We start from the raw sequence: 7,615 nt of genomic DNA on the forward strand, positions 1-7,615 counted from the left end.
TAGTCTAATTCCGTTTGGGGGGAAAGCCGCACCACTAGCTGGTCGTTTATTCAGGAGCAGAAAGGTTACGACACTACCATTGCCTAATGGCAAAGGTAGAGATGATTAAGAAATTAAAAATCACCTTTTACCCTCTCCTACCACCTTTTTAAATTGTGGCCCTCAACCATCTTTGCATGTGTTTTCATGTAGAACATTATTGTAGTGTTGGTTTCTGCTTCACCTTGGTTATTGTAACTTAGGTTAGAAAACAACAGCATGTTGCTGGAAGTTGACTCATTTTATGGTATCACAGGTAAAAGGTAATAGGCTTCAGTAAAAAAAGAGACTACAGCAAACATAGCTTAGAAAGTGTAGACTGCATGTCAAAGATTCCGTTTGAAATTCATTTTAGGGGCAGAAACCATGCCCATACCTAAATTCACATAACTCAAAACACTTTTTTTTGTGGAAATTCACCTGATCCTTCACCTTTGCAATGTGATGTGTCATCTCTGCTATGAGTCTGCTGACAGGGTTGGGGTCCGTAACGTATATCGGGGAGAAGCCCTCATGTCTTGAGATAACAGGACAGTCTAATCAGAAGCTGTGATGATGAATGAGGAAGTGTGTGAGGAGTGTGTGTATGAGGGATGAGGAAGTTTGTGAAGAGTGTGTGTATGAGGGATGAGGAAGTGTGTGAAGAGTGTGTGTATGAGGGATGCGGATAGGTGTGAGGAGTGTGTGTATGAGGGATGAGGATAGGTGTGAGGGGTGTGTGTATGAGGGATGAAGATAGGTGTGTTTGTGTCTATGAGACTGATCCCATGTTAATGAACTCTCTGGGTGGGCAAGGTGCCAGAGACAATTTTAAGAATGCTTATCAGAGACACAAGGTACTGTTCAATCAAAAACCTGGATTAAAAATATATTATTCTTCAGAAAGCACAGACTTGCATTCATATTTAGTCAATTAATTGATTTAGTGTTTGGTTTAGATAGCAATCACATTTTATATCAAATCAAATCAAATTTATTTATATAGCCCTTCTTACATCAGCTGATACCTCAAAGTGCTGTACAGTAACCCAGCCTAAAACCCCAAACAGCAAGCAATGCAGGTGTGGAAGCACGGTGGCTAGGAAAAACTCCCTTGAAAGGCCAAAACCTAGGAAGAAACCTAGAGAGGAACCAGGCTATGAGGGGTGGCCAGTCCTCTTCTGGCTGTGCCGGGTGGAGATTATAACAGAACATGGCCAAGATGTTCAAATGTTCAGAAGTGACCAGCATGGTCAAATAATAATAATCACAGTTGTCGAGGGTGCAACAAGTCAGCACCTCAATAGTAAATGTCAGTTGGCTTTTCATAGCCGATCATTGAGAGTATCTCTACCGCTCCTGCTGTCTCTTGAGAGTTGAAAACAGCAGGTCTGGGACAGGTAGCACGTCCGGTGAACAGGTCAGAGTTCCATATCCGCAGGCAGAACAGTTGAAACTGGAGGAGCAGCACAGCCAGGTGGACTTGGGACAGCAAGGAGTCATCATGTCAGGTAGTCCTGAGGCATGGTCCTAGGGCTCTGGTCCTCCGAGAAAAAGAAAGAAAGAGAGAAAGAGAGAATTAGAGAGAGCATACTTAAGGACACCGGATAAGACAGGAGAAATACTCCAGATATAACAGACTGACCCTAGCCCCCGACACATAAACTACTGCAGCATAAATACTGGAGGCTGAGACAGGAGGGGTCAGGAGACACTGTGGCCCTATCCGACGATACCCCCGGACAGGGCCAAACAGGCAGGATATAACCCCACCCACTTTGCCAAAGCACAGCCCCCACACCACTAGAGGGATAACTTCAACCACCAACTTAACATCCTGAGACAAGGCTGAGTATAGCCCACAAAGATCTCCGCCACGGCACAACCCAAGGGGGGGCGCCAACCCAGACAGGAAGACCACGTCAGTGACTCAACCCACTCAAGTGACGCACCCCTCCTAGGGACGGCATGGAAGAACACCAATAAGCTAGTGGCTCAGCCCCTGTAATAGGGTTAGAGGCAGAGAATCCCAGTGGAGAGAGGGGAACCGGCCAGGCAGAGACAGCAAGGGCGGTTCGTTGCTCCAGAGCCTTTCCGTTCACCTTCACACTCCTGGGCCAGACTACACTCAATCATAGGACCCACTGAAGAGATGAGTCTTCAGTAAAGACTTAAAGGTTGAGACCGAGTCTGCATGGGTAGGCAGACCATTCCATAAAAATGGAGCTCTATAGGAGAAAGCCCTGCCTCCAGCTGTTTGCTTAGAAATTCTAGGGACAATTAGAAAGCCTGCGTCTTGTGACCGTAGCGTACGTGTAGGTATGTACGGCAGGACCAAATCGTAAAGATAGGTAGGAGCAAGCCCATGTAATGCTTTGTAGGTTAGCAGTAAAACCTTGAAATAAGCCCTTGCCTTAACAGGAAGACAGGGTAGGGAGGCTAGCACTGGAGTAATATGATCAAATGTTTTGGTTCTAGTCAGGATTCTAGCAGCCGTATTTAGCACTAACTGAAGTTTATTTAGTGTTTTATCCAGGTAGCCGGAAAGTAGAGCATTGCAGTAGCCCAACTTAGAAGTAACAAAAGCATGGATTAATTTTTCTGTATCATTTGTGGACAGAAAGTATCTGATTTTTGCATTGTTACGTAGATGGAAAAAAGCTGCCCTTGAAACAGTCTTGATATGTTCTTCAAAAGAGAGATCAGGGTCCAGAGTAACGCCGAGGTCCTTCACAGTTTTATTTGAGACGACTGTACAACCATCAAGATTAATTGTCAGATTTAACAGAAGATCTCTTTGTTTCTTGGGACTTAGAACAAGCATCTCTGTTTTGTCCGAGTTTAAAAGTAGAACGTTTGCAGCCATCCACTTCCTTATGTCTGAAACACAGGCTTCTAGCGAGGCCAATTTTGGGGCTTCACCATGTTTCATTGAAATGTACAGCTGTGTGTCATCCGCATAGCAGTGAAATTTAACATTATGTTTTCGAATGACATCCCCAAGAGGTAAAATATATAGTGAAAACAATAGTGGTCCTAAAACGGAACCTTTACAGTTGATTTGTCAGAGGACAAACCATTCACAGAGACAAACTGATATCTTTCTGACAGATAAGATCTAAACCAGGCCAGAACTTGTCCGTGTAGACCAATTTGGGTTTCCAATCTCTCCAAAAGAATGTTGTGATCGATGGTATCAAAGGCAGCACTAAGATCTAGGAGCACGAGGACAGATGCAGAGCCTTGGTCTGACATCATTAAAAGGTCATTTACCACCTTCACAAGTGCAGTCTCAGTGCTATGATGTGGTCTAAAACCAGACTGAAGCGTTTCGAATACATTGTTTGTCTTCAGGAAGGCAGTGAGTTGCTGCGCAACAGCTTTTTCAATTTTTTTTTGACAGGAATGGAAGATTCGATATAGGCCGATAGTTTTTTATATTTTCTGGGTCAAGGTTTGGCTTTTTCAAGAGAGGCTTTATTACTACCACTTTTAGTGAGTTTGGTACACATACGGTGGATAGAGAGCCATTTATTATGTTCAACATAGGAGGGCCAAGCACAGGAAGCAGCTCTTTCAGTAGTTTAGTTGGAATAGGGTCCAGAATGCAGCTTGAAGGTTTAGAGGCCATGATTATTTTCATCATTGTGTCAAGAGATATAGTACTAAAACACTTTAGTGTCTCCCTTGATCCTAGGTCCTGGCAGAGTTGTGCAGATCAGGACAACGGAGCTTTGGAGGAATATGCAGATTTAAAGAGGAGTCCGTAATTTGCTTTCTAATGATCATGATCTTTTCCTCAAAGAAGTTAATGAATTTATTACTGCTGAAGTGAAAGCCATCCTCTCTTGGGGAATGCTGCTTTTTAGTTAGCTTTGCGACAGTATCAAAAATACATTTTGGATTGTTCTTATTTTCCTCAATTAAGTTGGAAAAATAGGATGAATGAGCAGCAGTGAGGGCTCTTCGATACTGCACGGTACTGTCTTTCCAATTTAGTCGGAAGACTTCGAGTTTGGTGTGGCGCCATTTCCGTTCCAATTTTCTGGAAGCTTGCTTCAGAGCTCGTGTATTTTCTGTATACCAGGGAGCTAATTTCTTATGACAAATGTTTTTAGGGGCGCAACTGCATCTAGGGTATTGCGCAAAGTTAAATTGAGTTCCTCGGTTAGGTGGTTAACTGATTTTTGTCCTCTGATGTCCTTGGGTAGGCAGAGGGAGTCTGGAAGGGCATCAAGGAATCTTTGGGTTGTCTGAGCATTTATAGCTCGACTTTTGATGCTCCTTGGTTGGGGTGTGAGCAGATTATTTGTTGCGATTTGGATATCAATTCCAACATGACTCTAATCATTTTGATGGGGTTTCCCCCACAAACCCGAATAAGGCCCACAGACTCATCCGTTACCCAGAGATCTCTCTGTCTGTGTGCGAGTCCTGTCAGCTTGTTAGTGCTGTGGGTGTGAACCTGCTCTGAGTTCAAGGACTCATCGCTCAGTGGCTGACTGACCAGCTCTCCCACACACGTGTACACCAGCAGGTAGCCTCGCGGTTAAGAGCATTGGGCAAGTAGTCAAAGGATTGCTGGTTCAAATCGCTGCGCCAACTAGGTGAAAAATCTGCCGATGTTCCCTTGAGCAAGGCATTTATCCATAATTGATCCAAGGTCACTGTCAATAGTGGCTGATCCCTGACACTGACCTCTCTGAGGCTGTCTGAAGGGGAGTGGGATATGCAGAAAAAACTAATTTCCAATTCACATGTGTATAATACACACTTGTAGATGTGTGAAATAGGACAAATGTAAGCACCCACCTAATTATTATACACACCTACACATCGCTCATTGGCTGACCATCTCTCCTCTCCCACAGACAGCATCACATTTATAATCCAAAGCCTGTCTGGGCCCACCTAATTCACTCGCACACACAAGTGATTCACACGCACACACACACTCCTCCCCCTATACTAAGCCCCTCACCTTCAACCTAGGTCAGAGCGTATTTCTCTCCCATGACACATTTCCTTTCCCTCCCTCCCGCTCCTCCTCCTCCCTTTCCCCCTTCCTCCTCCTCCCCTTTTCTCCTCCCCCCTTCTCCTTCCCCTCTTCCTCCTCCCCCTCCCCCCCTTCTCCTCCCCCTCCTCCTCCTTCCCCTCCTCCTCCCCCTCCTCCTCCTTCTCCTCCCCCTCCTCCTCCTTCCCCTCCTCCTCCTCCCCCTCCTCCTTCTCCTCATTCCCCTCCTCCTCCCCCTCCTCCTCCTCATCCTTCACTAACCTGTCAGGTGATATTTCAGGTCTTCTATGTGACATGGCCAAATCTTCAACATCTCCTCACTCTGTCCTAACTCCTCACTCCTCTCTCTCTTTTCTCTCTCATCTGTAGAAATGAACAATATATTCTGTTGTGTATCAGTGATAACATACTGTAACTGTACGGTTTAAGATAAGCCTCCATGCAAGGCAGGTTCAGTTATTCCCCACCCCCCCAGACCCATCCTAAAGCCACGTTTATACCTGGTTCTAACATGTGCCCTTTGTCCTGATCTTGGCCACATTCTGATTGTGCCCACATTTTTAGACAAGTGTAGACGATGATTTTGATCAGATCTTATTAGTGTAAACTGGCAAGATCAGGACAAGATCAAGATGAAGGACACATGTAAGCAGCATGTATAAACAGGGTTTTAGTTTCTTTGTTTACAGAATGATCTGAAGGCAACGATGCATAGTGATGTAAAAAAGCACACATCTAGACTAGAAACACAGAGGACCATTTGGAGCGTAGCATGGAGCTGGCTGTTCTGTACAGTAGATCCTCTATGATGCGTCAGTAGCCAGGGCACCCCACCCCAGTCAGGCATCTCGTGCCAGGAGCAGTCAGGGACAGAAGAGCCACAGGCAGCGCCACAGCGTTTGTGAGGGTTTATTAGAGCGAGAGATATCCAGCCTGTCCCTCTGGGAGGAGGTTCCTCGAAAGACTCACTGCTCACTGCTGCACCCGTAGTGGCGTAGTGGAGCTCTCTAGTGTTGGGAGTGTGTGTGTGTGTGTGTGTGTGTGTGTGTGTGTGTGTGTGTGTGTGTGTGTGTGTGTGTGTGTGTGTGTGTGTGTGTGTGTGTGTGTGTGTGTGTGTGTGTGTGTGTGTGTGTGTGTGTGTGTGTGTGTGTGTGTGTGTAGGCACTTGTACTGACACAAATATTATTGCCTCAGTATCAATAATATTGGCAATTTGATGGATAACGTTTTTCTCATATTATTGCATGGTAATCCTTGCAATGACTTGCAGTTCTGATGCAATAAGCACAGCACATGCAGTGCATATATACCTTGTGATATGCAGCAGAAATTGTGATGTAGCATTTACAACCATTTAGTAATCACTTGGAGCTCAGGAATGTAATTTCAAGTATGGGGTGAAGCTGTCCAGCAAAATCATTTTGAAGAGCATGATATTAAACACTGCTCTACTGTCCAGTGTCAAGCTCCACTGTGCCATTGTACAAAAAGCTTAAGTTATTTTTTTAAACGACATAGTTCTGTAAAAACCAACTAGTAACAACAACTAGCCTCAGTTTCCCCAAACTGATATTTTGTCTGGAAAAGCCATTCTGGTGGTAACATGTCGCAATATATTAGATTAATGTGCCCGGAGTGAAACCTTAAAGTGTCCCTCTGTGTTTTGAGACCACCTCTTAAGTGGTTCCATTTTCTAGTTCCCCCCGGTTGTTTATGTTGGGATTTGAGGAATCAGACTCAAACACAAACACAAATGTGCATGCGCACACACACACACACACACACACGCACGCACGCACACACGCACACACACACGCACGCACGCACGCACGCACGCACACACACACACACACACACACACACACACACACACACACACACACACAGTTATACACAAACACACAGACACTCACACACACACACACACACACACACTAGTTGGTTCATGCGGTCAGTATACAGTATACACATACTGATAGATTGAACAAAAACATTGGAAGTGTTAACGTAACCTCAACCAACAATACATGAGGAAACATGTTTGACTGAGGATGGCCCTCCCTACCCCCAGGCCATTGGTCAAGCTAAGCTGTCAATCGTGTCTGTTAGCAGGAAGTGGGTAACAGTCCCTTGTTTCTCCAGCTGGGAGAATGAAAAAGCAACACTGGCAGAGTCCAGGGAGCAGCACATCAATAACACAGCTAAACACACAGAAACAGACCAACTCAACACACACACACACACATAATTTATGTTTGTTTGTGTCTTGGTTGTAAGGTCCCCTCAGGCAGGTTATGCACATCTGTGAGGCAGGGAGAGAGAGAGAGATAATGGAAGAAAGACGTTAAACAAGAGAAGAAAGAGAGGAACAAGACGTGTACAACTCTCCTTAAAATCTCAAACACCAGAGCAAAGGTTAGAGATAGAACTATAAAAGTAAAGTAGAATGGTTGGAGAGGAGAGGAGAGGAGAGGAGAGGAGAGGAGAGGAGAGGAGAGGAGAGGAGAGGAGAGGAGAGGAGAGGAGAGGAGAGGAGAGGAAAGAGAAGAGGAGAGGAGAGGAGAGGAGAGAGAGGAGAGGAAA

The sequence above is a fragment of the Salmo salar genome, chromosome ssa01, assembly GCF_905237065.1.
Source record: "Salmo salar chromosome ssa01, Ssal_v3.1, whole genome shotgun sequence".
NCBI lineage: Eukaryota > Metazoa > Chordata > Actinopteri > Salmoniformes > Salmonidae > Salmo > Salmo salar.